We start from the raw sequence: 17,500 nt of genomic DNA, 5'->3' as shown, positions 1-17,500 counted from the left end.
TCCATTTCTCCATTTAGTTTATTTTCTTGAGTTACTTCGGTCCTCTCAGCCCCTTGGTTGCTTTCAGCTAAAACCCCCAGTGTAGACACTTCCGTTGCGGCTATGGATGAAAAGTATCTCTTCGCTTTCTTATTTCTACAAAATGAAATGAAATTGATATTAACAACAACAATACAAATATAATTGAACATAGGACAGTGATTAACAATAGCAAAAATATCCATTCATCTCTATTGTCAACATTCATATTCAAATACAATTGCTAGCACATAAATTCAGCAGTGCAGCTGACACATAAATTCAACATTTCCTAGGGAGGCCGGAGCAGAGCTGGCCTACAGAGCTAGCAGAGCTGGCGAGCGGTAGAGCGGGGGAGTGGGCACCGGGTGGAGCAGGCCAGCGGCGAAGGGACTTGGGAGGCTAGGACGACCAGGGAGCGTCGTGGCGGAGGGAAGTCACCGGTGGGCGGCGGCGGCCAGGCTGCCAGTACCAGTCCTGGTGGCAGCGTAGCAGTTCCTGCGCGTGTGCATGGGCCTAGCTCGCTGGCTCACTAGGTCTCGGAGTGCGAAGGTGGATGCTGCTTTGGGCACTAGCTATGTTTTGGGCTAAGCCCCGGTCCCATTCAAAATTGAACCTAGGTTACAACTAAAAAACGCCAGGCCCCACGCCTGGGGCCCAGATCTGCCCCTGGTATCCAGGGGCATGTATGGAGGCGCCAGGAGACGTCTTGGAGTATACGTCAAGTCTTTGATAGATTTGCTCATGACCACGTCCAGGCGTGTAGCTTCCCGGGTCTACCCAAATGAGAACGAGGGTCTACAGGCCTAGTCTGAGGACTATGGGCCGACTCGGTTGGCACCCCCTAGTCCAGGATACCGTCACTCCACCTGACACCTGGGACCCATCAGCTAAATCATCGTACGCAAGGAAGTGCCTCCTTATTACGTGATAAAAATTGATTCCTCCCCATGACAGCTAGGACTCGCCAGCTATATATTCACATGGAAGGAAGTGCCTCCTTATCCCCCCTGACAGTTAGGACCCACCTGGTCAAAGCGTACACACAGTTATCTGTCTGGTCGCAAACATGTATGTACATATTGGTTGATTGGCTTCTCTTGCACGATGAACCGTGGCCGAGTAAGGAGTGGCACATGTCGTAGTAGAGCCCCCGACGTAGCAGTTCAAGCGGTCTCATCTAAATCGTGTACACATACGTACAATCATGCTACAAAAAATACAACCAAGTACATACATACGTGTGGGGTCTCGAACACGTACAACAACCGTGTCCTCTTTATCGGCAACCAACCAGCCGGGTCAGAATGGAGAAACATCGTTGTGTTCATCGGGAGGCAACCGACTGGGTCAAAATGCGTCCTGTTCACCAGGAGCCAACCGTCTTGGACGAGGCAGCTGAAACAGCGACCTGTTCATCGACACCCCCCCACCACTGGCTCGGGGTCTAGCGTACTGCAAAACGGATGAAACCGAGTTCTCTTCGACCGCCTACTGTCGAAATAGGGTCCTGTTCATCGTGAGGGGTCTCACATACCGCAAAATAGACAAAACACACTTCTCACCAATCATGTATGGTCGAAATTAAACGGGATCCTATTGATCGGGAGGGGTCTGGCGTACCAAAAAATAGAGGATACAGACTTCTCTCCAACCGCTACATTCGAAATGAGGTCCTGTTCATCGGGAGGGGTGTGGTGTACCGTAAAACGGGACTCCATGGGCTACCGTTCATCCACCGTCGAGTTCCTCCAGCCTCCATGAAGTCCTGTTCATCCACCCCAACTAGCTGGGGTGTGGTATGTCGCGACACAGCCTCCTCGGGGTCCTGTTCATCCAGCGCCAACCGCCTACCACCACGGGATCCTATTCATCCAACCTACACTAGCTGGGTGGGGTGTACTAGTGGGCAGCAACAGGAACTGTTCATCCACAGCGAACCAACCGACTAGGTCAATTCACCATGTCTCGCACAAGGGGCTCGATGGATGCAAGTCTCGACTCGTTCTACGTGTATCACGCGCATGCCAGCAACATGCACTGTTCATCCAAAGGCAACCAATCAGTTAGCTCAATTCATGTCTCGCACGGGTTCAATTAGCAGTAAAGGAATCGGTCGGGTTCAGTTAGCAGTGAAGGGATCGATCGGCTTCAATACGTACCTAGTCGGATTGCTCGCTCGTCTTCAGTATGTAGTGCGAGGGATCGATCCATCTTTCGGGTTCAGTAAGCGAACGCCCCGCTCGGGTTCATAACTAAACTAAGCATGATAGGATGGAAGGTAAAGTATGAACATCAGTTAACAACAACATTCTATGCATCAGAATAGGATCTACCGATAAAACAACAAGTGATCTGACAATCTAATGCAACAAGTAGAGAGAAAGAATGGGCAATATAAGAATGATCAAGAGGGTTGCCTGCCTGGAAGCTCTGCTGAGAAGACCTAATCATCTACGACGTAGTCCTAAAAAGAGTATACCGCAGTCTCGGGGTCTACCGATAAGAAGTAGATGCAGGAACGAAATAAATAATGGCAAACAAATGCAACATGAAATGCATGGCATGGAAAAATGTGGTGTTGATGTGACCTAATGCATTACTAGGTATTGTAATTTAAGAGGGAAAATATTCGAAAATATTTTCCCAGCTCCACACATTATTCGGTAGATTGATCTGGCGGCAAAATGTCAATGTCATTATGTTAGAGTGGTTTGTCATGCATGCAAATGACATATTCAAATCTTACATTCTTAAGAAGTTGATCCCCACTTCTACCTATTCTCTCAACATGCAGCCCGTCCACATCATCATCTAGCCACCTAGCAAATTCCACCCACGTCACTTCATTTCTTTGTTATTTTTTTCTCCATGTTCCAGCGCATCGCTTCATTTGTTCTTCAAGCCACCACCCACTATGTACATCCATTTACTCCCGTTTAAAAATGTAACAGCCGATCATTTCCAAATGTAACAGCCGATCAAAGCTCAACCTCTCCCCGTGATAAAAGGATAGTCTCTCTCTCTCGCTTAGGAAAAATGTTTAGGATTCTGATGACAATAACTCCCGTTCCCATGTTTTCCGTTTCAGCCGTGAAGAGTCGCAACAGTTTGTAACCGAGGGGCCATCGTTTCATTGGGAACCCATCATTTCCCTTCCCCACCAGGCGTCCACAAACTCGACGTCTACTTCAACCAGCCACAACGAGGTGTTCCTCGGCCGCTAGGGCTTCCCGCTGAGTGTCTTCCTCGAGCGTGATGACGGATGGACGAGGCTGCCTTCCCCTATCTACAGGGTCTCTCTTGATCTGGATCTGGGTTTCTGTTCTCATCTGTTAGATTTTGATCCCGTACAGGAGCATGTCTTCACACAGCTGCTGCACATCCACATGTTGTACGGGGTAGAAGAACCATTGAAAGAGCATAGTACAGGTTTGGATCTTAAATCCAACTATTCCTTTGTATGTTTCCAGTGCCTACTTTTCCTCATCAACCCTTCAAGTTATTCCTCTTCTAGATGCACGCCATCAAGCAGACATCCAAGAAGCAAATTAATTCTCTCTCTTTTTCCTCTGTCTTGATCCAGCCAACAGCACAGTTAACTATTTATATTGTATGTAGGCTGAACAGGTTATGTGTCTGAGAAAGGTTAAAGCTGGGTGTTTATTACTCAAGGTGCAGACAAACAAATTCTATTGTAAATAATATTTGCATATATTATGTATGATGCCCTAATAGTCACGTTGTGCTATGGACAGTTTTATTCTCAAACAGCGATACTCTACAATTTCTCACGACCTCTTACATTATCCAGGTGATCTGTTCATGCCTCAGATCTGAGTAGATCATTTCATCACATCTACTAAGCTCTAACATCTATGTCATACGTACGCAGATATCAACTCACTTTGGTTGCCCTTGGTAGTGTTCATTTTTTTACTGATGTGCTCAGTGTTTTTCTTTTCAGTTGGAATCATATACTGTAGTACTTAATAAAAACCATAGCGGGATAAGAAAGGGCCAGGAAAAAAAAGACATGGTGCAATTGTTCTTACCCTCTGGATAAACTATCTTCAGTTGTACCCATTGTGGTGTGCCCAGTGTGTGTTATTTTTCTTTGGGGTCATAGACTATAGTTTGTTTTTTTACACCAGAATAAAATGATCAGCTATCAATTATATTCTTGCAAAGTTAGACTGTTCTTACCTGTCAATTATGTTCGCAAAAACCCTACGACTATCTTTCATTGTACAGGTAATTTGTTAAATATTTTTGGAGATGAATAATGCGCTGATACATGAATACTATCAATTTCTATAACATAACAAGTTGATCTGGACTAACTATATCTCTCTCACATGCGAACTTGCCATATCATGTCATCACAATTGGAACTACAAGGGTCATTGACACTTCTTCTCCTCGCTTCAACTCCTATTTATGATGTATTTTATCTACCCTTTGGCTTATTCTATTGTTTTTGTTTGCTCAGTGTAACACCATCACAAATAATAATACATTTTCTCATGATTAAAATGCTATCTATGTGGATTGGTACCTCTGTTGATCACCCGATGATTCCTGGACATAACATAATACATTGAGGATCAATAAAAACAAAATACATTTCATATTGGAACCATTACACTATGCATGTTAAACTTCCCTTTATTTTACTTTTTTGGTAGATAACTTTTTTTTTGCTTCTCAACTTAGAATTTTCATATAAGTTCTCAAGGATTCCCGCCGCAACGCGCGGGGTATCTTCTAGTTCCTTATATTTTTGTGATCAATTTTCTTATATAAATTATTTTATCTGTGTTATAGATTAATTTATATGATTTTTTAAAGTTTTAATGATTTTTTGAAATTTCTTAATTTATTTAAATTTGAAATTATTAAACTGACAAATGCTAGATACACCCAAAAGTGTACCTAGCAGTGTGCTACAGAGGCTAACAGGTGGGGCTAGTTGACCTGGTCCACTACCTAGTCAACAGTCCACATGGCTGTTGACTAGTCAAACCTGACAAGTGAGACCCACTGGCCAGTGATAAGGTTAATGAACATGGATTTAATTGACTTATTAGCAAGTGGAACCATGCTGTCAGTGACCGGATTTATTAACTTGTTTATTTAATTTAATCCTAATGCTACGGTGATGGGTTCCACATGTTAGTGACTAAGTGGTGGTTAATTAGAGCGGCTAATAAGGGGGGGGGGGGCACTGGCAGCGTCACAGTCACGGTGGCGCGCCGGCGATGAAGGTCCAGCGACCACAAACGCGCTGCAGGGCTCGGGAGTCGGGACGTCATCGGAAATCGCCAACATGCATCCATTTGGAGTGCAACCAGGAGCGTTCAAATGCGGGCAGCAAGCCGCGCCGAATGGTGGCACTAGCTCGGCTGGTGGAAGCCCATATCAACGGCAATGACGACATTGCAGTTGCAGGGTACGATAAAAAGCGATCTGGGGGCATCGTTGGCTTCCTGGGGAGCCAGGAGCACGACTGCATGCTCAGACGTGAGCTTTGCTTGCGCTGGCTGCGGCGGCGAAGCGAATGGCGCCGACGAGCTTCAACTCCGATGGCGCAATGAGCTAGGTGGCGTGCGCGACCTAGCTAGCAAAGGGGAAAGGGGCGGAAGCTCACCGAGGAGCTGATGGTGTCTCTTTGGGTGCACGGGAGCACAGGACGACGACGAATTCGACGACGGTGTTGTGGTGGCCAAAGGTTGAATAAGACAGCGATCCGACGATCCAGCGCTCCTCGGCTCGAGCTCTTCCGCGTAGGCAAAGCACGGTCGACAGCGGAGCTGGTGGACACGGCCCTAGGGCGCGAGGACGACGGAGAGGGAGAGTGCGTGGGCGAGGTCCGCCATGGCGACAGCGGTTCGGCCTTGCGCGTAAAAAGTGAGGCAACGCGAGGAGGGGGAAGTGGAGAAGCTAGGGTTGTCCAGGGGGTCGAGGGCATCTTATCCATCGCGGGGAGTCGCCGGATGGTCGCCACATGGCCTTGGTGGCCATGGACGCAGCACGCACATCCAGCACGCCTCGGATGAACAGAGGCAGGAAACGACGGCTTGGCGAGCTGGTCCGTGCACTGTGCACTCAAGGCCCAGTCCAACAGGTAAGTATGTTTCTTTCTTTCCTTTTTCTGTTTTTTGTTCTCTTTTCTGTTTTGCATTTTTCTTAGCCAATAAATGAATTTAATTAAATATGGAACTTGTCACATAAATAATTTGTAATATTTTGAAGAGGCTCACAAAGTTTCAAGCCATTTTGGAATGTTTAAATTTAGTCTAGTATTTAAATGGGCATATCAAGTGCTACTAGTCCACTTTTAAATAATTCTAGGGCAATTTAGGAATTCAAACATAGTTGGTTTATTCATGAAAAACGCCGAGGGATTATTTAGGATATTACCAACATTTATGACTTTACTGTTTGAAGAAATAATATTTTGACTTCCAATTTGAATTTGAATTTGAATTGAGTTTGAAGCTAAGTGGCTATTAGCAAGTTAATTGTGATGACATGGCATTTTAATTAAGGGGCCACAATAACTTAATACATGGGGGTGTAACATTACTACTATGGACACGTAGGTCATGAAAGAACTACTCACACACTATCATGGAGGCAACAAGGTTGATGAAGATGGCCATGGCTTCCCCCTCCGGCAGAACTCTGGTACAGGGCTCCAGATGGGATCGCTTCAAAACAGAGGCTTGCGGCAGCGATAAAATTGTTTCGGGTCTCGCTTCGAGGGTTTAGAATGTTAGGAATTTATAGGCCAGAAAATAGGTCAAACGGAGCTGCAGAGGCCCCACAAGCCTGCCCGGCCCTAGCCAGGGGGTAGGTGGCGCCCCTGGGCTTGTGGTCGCCTCATCCAACTTCTGGACTCCTCCCTAACCTTATAGGGTCTCTTATGCTCCAAAAAAATCGTCAAAGTTTTTCATTGCGTTTGGACCTTCGTAGGTATTGATTTTCTGTAAAACCATAAACAAGCACTGGATTAATATATTAGTCCAGAAGAATAATATAAAATGATGTAAAATGATAGCCAAAGTTTGTAAGAATGATAATATAATAGCATAAAAGAAATACATAGATACGTCATAAACGTATCAGTGACATGGGCTCCTCCTGGTGGTGCAGGCGACTTCCAAAGCGAAAGCTTCGTGCTTTCTTGCGCCGACGACAGTGGAGCCCGCTGGTGTCGCAAAGACGTCGTCGTTGTCGTATGCCACGTCTCTGGGTCAAGGCTTTAGGTGAAAACCTTTATCTATTTGTTCGGAGTCGGTATCGGCGACGTTCGTCACCCTCTTGGGTGCGTTGCTGTGGAGCTCTGGCGTCATCAGTCGGGCCGCTTGTTATATCTTCCGTTCTAGGCCTCATGTTATATCTTTTGATTTTCTTTCTAAGAGCCCCCCTCACCGCATTCTATTGACCGGTCGTGTACTCTATTGTGTTGCTTTACATATAAAGTGGGACGAAAATTTGTTTCGAGAAAGAAGGATTACACAAAGAATTCTCCCTTGGTCACATGAGTGTAAATTATGCTTGCTGTTTGTAGCTTAATTATAGTTTCCCAAACTCCGCCATCCAGTAATATTTAAACATTAGAATGGATACTTTTTTTGACAATTTACCCCTCCTTTATTCACTTATAAGAATAGTGACATCATTTACAATAAAAGGGATAATCCCACTAGGGGGCATGCCCATACAAGTAAGGGGAGGAGGAGGTGCGTGCCCTTGCAATAATAAAGAAAACAAGAGAGAAAAGGGTGGATCCTAGGATCGAACCCTGGTCTCCATCTTGAAACATTGAGGTCCATGTTGGAAATATGAGCAATTTATCGAATGATTTTATTAACGGAAATACTAGATAAAGCATGACCGGAATAGTAGTGATAAAACAAGCCATGCGATTTGACAAAGAGAAGGTAAACAACATCTTCATATATGAACTATAACTAAACATATCTAGAGCAGACAGTATAGCAAGTTGCATATATGAAATAGAGTCTAACATATCTAGGGCAAATACTAGAACAAGAAACTGTAGCAGGACCTCTAATAGAAAGGAGAAGAACACGTACGGGACAGCAGCAGCAGAAGCGCTGGACTTGGGGTCGATGTCCTCGCCTACCATGTCGTCGAGGAGGTCGTGGACGTCGGGGAAGAAGTCGTCGGCGACCAGATCGTCCGTGATGAAGCAGCCAGTAGTCGCGCTGAATGCTCCCAAAAGGTGCGGTTTCGGAGGCCTACTGTCCCGACGTGCGGTGCACGCCGCAAGCCGGGATGAGGAAGACAGCAGCAGCTCAGAGATGGAAACAATGGCGAGGGAAGGAGTAGTTCTGGTGCGTCTCTCTGGGAGGAGCGACCTCCCTTTTATAGGCGCAAGAGAAGCAGCAACGGGAGGCGAAACGAAGCGACGGAGTGCGTGGCAAAAATTTAGACATCGGCTCGGCTCATTCCCGCAACCCGCGTCGCGTCGCGTCGCGTCGTGACGAGGCGTGGCGTGGCGTGGCGTGGCGTGGCGTGGCGTGGCGAGGCGGGCGGCGGAGGAGGAGCGCGCGTGGATGTCCCTCTTATTCTCATGCTCATACAAGTGGAGAAAGAACCTCCCTTATAAAGAGGTCCAACTCCCTCTAAACTAGCAATGTGGGACTAAACTTTAGTTTCACCTCTTGCCTTGCACAATGGGCTGCGTGGGCCTCTAGGATTTATTAGGAATTTTTGAAACTGCTATTGGGCTAGGCCCAAAATAGACAAAATTCTAGCAATCCCCCACCAGATCCCAAAGGCACACAAAAATTGCTTTTGGTTCCAAAACACTGTTTTATATACCGGTACTGCAGTGGAGACTGTTAAGTTGAACTTTCACCTAGAACTCTATGCTACACAAGTAAGCAACTTGAACAGTGGACTGGGCCTTGAACTGCAAGTTTTCTGCGAATCTAGCTTCACATAAAGCCTTGACCGATACGTGGCTATCGTGGGTCTTCCCCGTGGGTGGAGCTTATGCGTCATACTCCGTGACCTTTCATGAGTTTAGTAGAGAGAACCCTACTCTCATATATTGCGACGTTTGACAATCAGACTCATATTGGTGTGTTCTTCAAAAGATGTTCTGCAGGATAACATCTCTGCTTAAATGAGCCACTTAGAACACATTAAGATATACATCAACATGCCATGCAGATTAGGAGAGTATTGCATCAAATGGAGTGGTATTGTGAATAGTAAGGATACTCTCCTCTTAGTTGACCAACAGCTTGTCTTCCACATCTAATTCACGGGATCTTCGATCACAAAGAATAGGTTACCACTATGAACAACTCATATTGTGGGTCTCATACCCATCTCTCTCGATGCATTATCTATCACATTACGTGATAGACCCTTAGTAAAAGGATCTGCCATATTTTTAGACGTTTGGATATAATCCAATGCAATAACTCTGGAGTTTTTCATTTTCCTGACAGTCTTTAACCTTCTCTGAACGTGTCTTGATGACTTCATGTTATCCTTTGAGCTACTCACTTTCGTGATCACAGTTTAATTGTCGCAGTTCATAAGGATACCCGGTACAGGTTTCTCAATAACCGGCAAGTCATTCAAGAGCCGACGAAGCCAATCTGCTTCGACCGTAGCTGTATCTAGTGCTGTGAGTTCTGCTTCCATTGTTGACCTCGTTAATATGGTCTGCTTGTAAGACTTCCAACAAACAGCGCATCCTCCATGAGTGAATACATATCCGCTCGTGGCCTTTATCTCATCAGCATCTGAGATCCAGTTTGAGTCACTATACCCTTCAAGCACCTTTGGGTGCCCGGTGTAGTGAATTCCATAATTTGCAGTGCCTTTCAAATAACGCAAAACTCTCTCTAGAGCTTTCCAATGCACATCTCCTGGTTTTGAGACAAACCGACTCAGTTTGCTAACAGCAAAAGAGATGTAAGGTCTTGTAGCACTTGCTAAGTACATAAGCGAGCCAATAATCTGAGAATATTTCAATTGATCTCTAGCAATTCTTCTATTCTTTCGAAGTAACACACTTGCATCATAAGGTGTTGGAGAAGGGCTTGCAGTCACTATAGCCAAAGCGACTCAAGATCTTTTCCACATGGTGAGATTGAAGCAATGTAATCCCACCATCATCGTCTCTTAACAACTTGATGTTCAGAGTGACATCAGCCACTCCTAAATCCTTCATCTCAAAACAGCGAGATAGGAAATTCTTGACCTCCTTAATAACATTCAGATTTGTTCCGAAAATCAGTATGTCATCAACATACAAGCAAAGGATAACTCCCTCGCCCCCACCATGGCGATAGTACACACATTTGTCAGCTTCGTTCACAACAAAGCTTGCAGCTGTTAAAGTTCTTTCAAACTTCTCATGCCACTGTTTGGGTGTTTGCTCGAGTCCATACAAAGACTTCAGCAATTTGCACACTTTTCCTTCCTGACCATCTAGTACAAATCCATCTGGTTGTTCCATATAAATTTCCTCATCCAACTCTCCATTTAGGAAAGCAGTCTTAACATCCATTTGATGAACGTGAAGACCATGCGAGGCAGCTAGTGAAAGTAGAACTCGAATAGTGGTTAGTCGAGCCACAGGTGAGTAAGTATCAAAGAAGTCTTCACCTTCCTTTTGGGTATAACCCTTAGCCATGAGCCAAGCCTTATACTTTTCAATAGTACCATCAGGCCTAAGCTTCTTCTTGAATACCCATTTGCATCCTATAGGTTTGCACCCATAAGGATGATCAATTATCTCCCAAGTTGCATTCGCCAAGATGGAATCCATCTCGCTACGAACTGCTTCCTTCCAATAGTCAGCATCTTCAGATGCATAGGCCTCTGAAATAGAATTGGGAGTGTCATCTATGAGATACACAAGAAAATCATCACCAAAGGACTTTGCAGTCCTCTGTCTCTTGCTCCTAGTAGGAACTTCATTGTTTTCCTCCACAGGACTTTCAAAGTGGTCCATGGAAATGGCAGGTTTGGTAATTGTAACTGGTTCCTGATTCGATGAACTAGGCATCTCCTGATTAGATGAGGTAGCCATATCCTTCATGGGAAAGATATCTTCAAAGAAAGTCGTATCATTCAAATCCATGATCGTACCGACATGCATGTCAGGTACCTCAGATTTTACAACCAAGAATCTATAGCCAATTCTATGAAAAGCATATCCCAGGAAAACACAATCCACAGTCTTTGGTCCAAGCTTCTGCTTCTTTGGAATTGGAACATTGACTTTCGCCAAACAACCCCATGTTCGTAGATAAGAGAGTTTTAACCTTTTCTTCTCCCATTCCTCGAATGAAGTTATCTCTTTGTTCTTTGTGGTAACTCGGTTTAGGACATGACATGCCGTCAATATCGCCTCCCCCCATCATGCCTTGGAGAGACCCGATGTGTCTAACATGGCGTTAACCAAATCAGTTAGAGTACGGTTCTTTCTTTTGGCCACCCCATTTGACTGAGGTGAATAGGGAGGCCTCCTCTCATGGATTATACCATGTTCCACACAAAAAACATCAAATTCATTGGAAAAATACTCTCCACCACGGTCGGACCTAAGCCTCTTGATTTTCCGATCAAGTTGATTTTCCACTTCAGCTTTATAGATCTTGGAAAAGTTCAAAGCCTCATCCTTACATTTCAGAAGATAAACACGGCAGTATCTAGTGGAGTCATCAATTAACGTCATGAAATATTTCTTTCCACCTTTTGTCAAAACACCATTCATTTCACATAGATCTGAATGTATGAGCTCTAGTGGTGCAAGATTTCTCGTTTCCGCAGTCGTGTGAGACTTACGAGGTTGCTTAGCTTGCACACAAACTTGACACTTAGATCCCTTGACAGTGGTGAAACTAGGGATTAAGTTCAACTTCGCTAGTCGCGACATGCAACCAAAATTAACATGACAGAACGTGAATGACACACATTGGATTCACTATTGTTGCAAATATGATTAACAACTTTATTGCAAACGTCTGATAAGGATAAACGAAACAGACCTCCTGAGTCATAGCCTTTACCAACAAAGGTTCCATACTTGGATATTACAAATTTATTCGACTCAAAGACAAGCTTGTAGCCATCTCTACATAGAAGAAATCTGCTAACAAGATTTTTATTGACGGAGGGGACATAATGCACGTTCTTCAGCCGCACGATCTTCCCTGAAGTAAACTTTAGATCGACCGTGCCAACACCATGAACAGAAGCACTTGAACCGTTGCCCATCAGCACGGTTGAAGTCCCTGCGGTCTGATAAGACAAAAACATGGAAATATCACCGCATACATGCACATTAGCACCCGTGTCAATCAACCAATCAGGAGAATGACATACTGAAAGAATAGTGGGAAATATACCATACCCATCATCCTTCATGTCAGTGTCTCCAATGACAACATTAGCGGTCTTGCTGCCTTTCCCAGGGTGACGCTTGTCATAGCGATTAGGGCAACTAGGAGCCCAATGATCAGGATCGCCACACACATGACAAGCACCTTTCTTCTTGTCATTCTTCTTCTTGAAGTTCGTGTGCTGCACAGCCTTGTTCTTCCCATCAAACTTGCCCTTGTTCTTGAACTTGTGGGGCTGGAAGTTCTTCTTTTGTACCAGATTGGCACTAGATCCTCGCTCAATACCTCGAGCACGTGTATCCTTTGCCCTCGCCTTTTCTTCCACATCAAGAATGCCAATGAGATTCGAAACGGAAAACTCCTGTCTCTTATGCTTCAGTAAGGTAGCAAAGTTCCTCGATGAAGGAGGAAGCTTAGTGATGATACCTCCGACAACAAACTTGTCCGGTAGCATACAACTAAAGTGCTCAAATTCTCTAGCAAATGACTGTATCTCATGAGCTTGCTCAACCACGGAGCGCTCTTCAGTCATCCTGTAAGCATAGAATTGCTCCATGATGTATAGCTCAGTGCCAGCATCCGAGACCCCAAACTTGGCCTAGAGTGCATCCCACATATCTTTTCCATTATCAATTGACGCATAAGCATCAACTATGTTCTCACCAAGAACACTCAAGAGAGCAGCCTTAAACAGAGTATCCATTTTCTGAAAAGCTTGTGCCTGTTGAGCATCAAGCTCTCCTTCAGGTTTGCCGAGAGTGGCATCATAGCAACTCATGGTTTGAAACCATAAGACTGCTCTCACGCGCCACCTCTTATAGTGGATACCCTCAAACATAGGAGGTCTCATGGAAGCAACAAAACCACTCGGGCTAAATTGCCTATAATAAGGTTTTTGGATTGTTGGAAATATGAGCAATTTACCGAATAATTTTATTAACAGAAATACTAGACAAAGCACGACCAGAATAGTAGTGATAAAACAAGCCATGCGATTTGGCAAAGAGAAGGTAAACAACATCTTCATATATGAACTGTAACTAAACATATCTAGAGCAGACAGTATAGCAAGTTGCATATATGAAATAGAGTCTAACATATCTAGGGCAAATACTCGAACAAGAAACTGTAGCAGGACCTCTAATAGAAAGGAGAAGAACACGTACAGGATAGCAGCAGTAGAAGCGCTGGACTTGGGGTCGGTGTCCTCGCCTGCCATGTCGTCAAGGAGGTCGTGGACGTCAGGGAAGAAGTCGTCGGCGACCGGATCGTCCGTGATGAAGCAGCCAGTAGTCGCGCTGAGCGCTCCCCAAAAACCTTATCACCCTTCTCCCGTACAGGACTCAAAATGTGCGGTTTCGGAGGCCGGCGGAGGAGGAGCGCGCATGGATGTCCCTCTTGTTTTCATGCTCATACAAGTGGGAAAGAACCTCCATTATAAAGAGGATCAACTCCCTCTAAACTAGCAATGTGGCACTAAACTTTAGTTCCACCTCTTGCCTTGCACAAATGGGCTGCGTGGGCCTTTAGGATTTATTAAGAGTTTTTGAAACTGCTATTGGGCTAGGCCCAAAATAGACAAAATTCCAGCAGTCCTGGTCACTGCATTACATCTCTGCATGTTTTATATGCGGATAACATTCTATAACAATCAAAACGCACTGTGACTTCAAAACAAAAAAAACCGAATTGTTTTCTTCACTTACGGGTGGTATAGTGGGTAATTTATAGCAATTTTCAGGGTAGTACTTAGACAGACGACAATAAGCACTATTTGCTTTATTATTACTAGCAAAAGGGCTCATGCGTTGCAACAGGAGAGAAAAAAAATCATAATCTCCTATGGCATCATAATATTTTCCTGCATCACTAAGACACACTATCACTCTCAATTTCGCAAAAAAATTATACTATTTGCAAATATTTTTTAAACAATTTCCTTGAATCAGCGAACATTTTAGAATCAACGAACATTTTTTTCTGGAAATTGGTGGAGAAATTATTGAAATTCAAGGACATTTTTTTGATTTCAAGATTTTTTTCGAAATGAATAATCATTTTTTGAATGAGTGAACATTTTATGAATGAATAAACTATTTTGTAAGGCACGAACAGTTTTTGAATTTATAGGAGATTTTTCCATTCATGAACATATTTTGAATTGGCGAAATATTGTTAAATTTCATTAACATTTTTTAATACACGAATTTTTTAAATTAATATGAATATTTTTTAAATTCCTGAACATTTATTTTCAAAATTTTGAACAATTTTGAATAATCAAACTTTCTTTTATAAAACCGCAAACATTTTGTGATTTATTAATTTCTTTTTGAAATTCTCATTATTTTAATTTTCAGAACTTTTTTGAATTACCAAATTATTCAAAGTAGAAAAAACGGAAACGGAAAACAAAAATAAAAGTAAAAAAACCAATTTGGAAAAATAGGCCGTGCAGCCATGGGCTGGCCCAAATAGGCGCGCTGCGTCTTCTCCCAGCGCTCAGAGCGTAGTATATGATGTCCCTACAACATGGGCCGGCCCAGGCGGGGTTTCCATTGTGTGAAACGTTTTTTATCACTTGGCATTGGCGGGTAATTTTTATAATATGGGGGCAGTTTCCGTGACGTACCGTTAGAAGTTATAGTCCTTTTTAGATATAAATAGCAAATATGTTCGTAGGTTGCAACGCAAGTAAAAGGTTGACGTGTTTCATTGAGAAGCACACACTAATTATCATTAATGAAGCTGGACTATAGAGGACAAGTTTGATAATGACAAAAATGATTGATCAATTAACAATTGTACTCTTCCGTGCACTAGTTTAAAACTTTTTGTTGAACAAAGTATCATTGAAGTCGCTCACGTACACCGATACCTATGAACGCACGGACATACACCTACCCCTATGAGCATCTCTTAGAGGCTGAGTCGGATAGCATCTTGAGATTTTACGAAGTCACCGCATGCATCTCGTAGTCAATGTAACATCCCCTCTCACGGAACAAACATAGCCAGAAAGCTGAAATAAATTTAGAAATAATGCAAGCACCAATGTCAAATTTAGAACTTGAACTCTGATAGGATGAGGATACCACCGTCCTTCTAATTATTCAACCATAGCTTGGTTTGTACAGTAGTTAAAAATTTGCGACGCCAAACCTAGTCGACTAATTGGGTGAACAATATTATGTTTAGATTACCATACTGATAATAATCGTATACAGTGTTTATTTTGTGTTACCAACATCAGAAAATAAAAATGTACAAATCCAACAACGTGTGCATAGTACTAAAAAACCGTGTGTATACTTCCCAAAAAAGAGCACGTGTTTATAGAACAAATACATGTGTGTATAGTTTGAAGATTTTTACATGTCCGTGAAGGAACTGCACCTTTACTTTCTTTATTTTAATATAATAATAACTAAAATACAAGAAAACTATGGTTGAACACGCGTGCACGCTAGCTACCTAACACGATTTGATTATTTACCACCAGTTTCTTTGGACTTTGAAAAATTGCCACCCATTACTCTGTAATTGATCTAGTGACACTCTTTAGTTTGGACTTTGATCTTTTGCCACTTTTCAACATAAAAACAAACTTTGTAAATAATAGACAACATAAGTGAACAAAATAAAGGACTATTGTGCCCTTGTACCTGTTTAACTCAAACATAACACACGGGAAGGATGAACTCATGCTCCACTCCTCTCTCCTGCAAGTTTATACTGCTCCTCACCGGCCCTTGCCTTGCTGCTCCTCGCTGGCCCTTGCTGCTCCTCGTCGGCCTTGCTGCTCTGCTGCCGCTGCCCCCTCCTGCACCTCATACCCTGCCACCACTGCCCCAACTAGTACAGGTCTCTCCTTCCCCTGCTACTCATCAAATTTTGGTCAAAAATTGCTCAAACTAGTTGAAATGCATGAAACCGTTGAACCATTGATCCGACTTGGATTAAACTTTCCCAGATTAGTCACGCATATATGAACAATTTTCTGTAATTTTTTGAAATTATTCTGACAACTTTCAAATTTTGGTCAAACTATTTAAACTGTAATTGAAATGCATGGAACCGTTGATCCAAATTCGATGAAACTTTCTCAGATTAGGCGCAGTTATATGTTTGTTTTTATGGATTTTTTTCAATTTTTCTGGGTGGTTCAAAAAAAAGTCAAAATTTTGGCAGCAATGTGGCTCAATTTGGACAACATTTTGATTGTTTTTTTGGATTTTCAACAAATTTGTGCACATAATATCCAAATTCAAACATATATTTCCTGATGTACATATTCCTATACCATGACACAATATGAAGAGAACATAGCAAGATAAAGCATTTAACATGTCCATACATCATATCCATATTTCATCTACCACAAAGTCCTCAAAGGTTCTTCTTTCTTTTCCTGCACATAAACAAGTTAGTAAACAGTAAAATAAGTGATGAAATAAATATTGATCATTACAAGTGATGAAATAAACATAGATCATTATATGTACCTTGGCCTTGGTCCATTCAACGGATAGGTGGACTGCCTGCGGCCTAAAATGTGGCATCTTTTGAATCTATTCTTGCTGCCTAGCTGTTTTGGCTCCTTCGTCTTTTTAGTACCACCATCTCCACCTTCGAGGAAGGTCTTGTACCTGTTTTTTCTAGGCCTTCCAACACCTCTTTTCTTGTTTAATGGAGCCTCCATGTCAAATGGAAATTGTACATGTGGCCATTGGGACCTATCTGTCAATGGCTCAACCTCTCCAGCATATGCTTCCCGAAACTTCTCCAGAGAGAAATAGTCATGCACATAATCCTCCCATTTGGGGTTCCTTCTATCCAGTAAGAAAGCAAGTACATGCTCACAAGGCTTCCCTGTGCTGCCACTCAAAGCACCTGCACTCGCTTTGGTCAGTTTTCACAACATGTTGCAAGTTTTATTTACTTGTGTCCCTCACCTCACAACTTGCAACTCCAGATTTCCCAACTTTCAAATGTTTAGGTCCCCTTGTCCTATTATGAATTTGTCGGGTGATGGCTGGAATAATTTTTTCCTTTCATTTTCATTCCAATCTTTCTCC

Source organism: Triticum dicoccoides, chromosome 7A (assembly GCF_002162155.2).
Source record: "Triticum dicoccoides isolate Atlit2015 ecotype Zavitan chromosome 7A, WEW_v2.0, whole genome shotgun sequence".
Lineage (NCBI taxonomy): Eukaryota > Viridiplantae > Streptophyta > Magnoliopsida > Poales > Poaceae > Triticum > Triticum dicoccoides.
Note: the sequence above shows the minus strand (reverse complement) of the source record.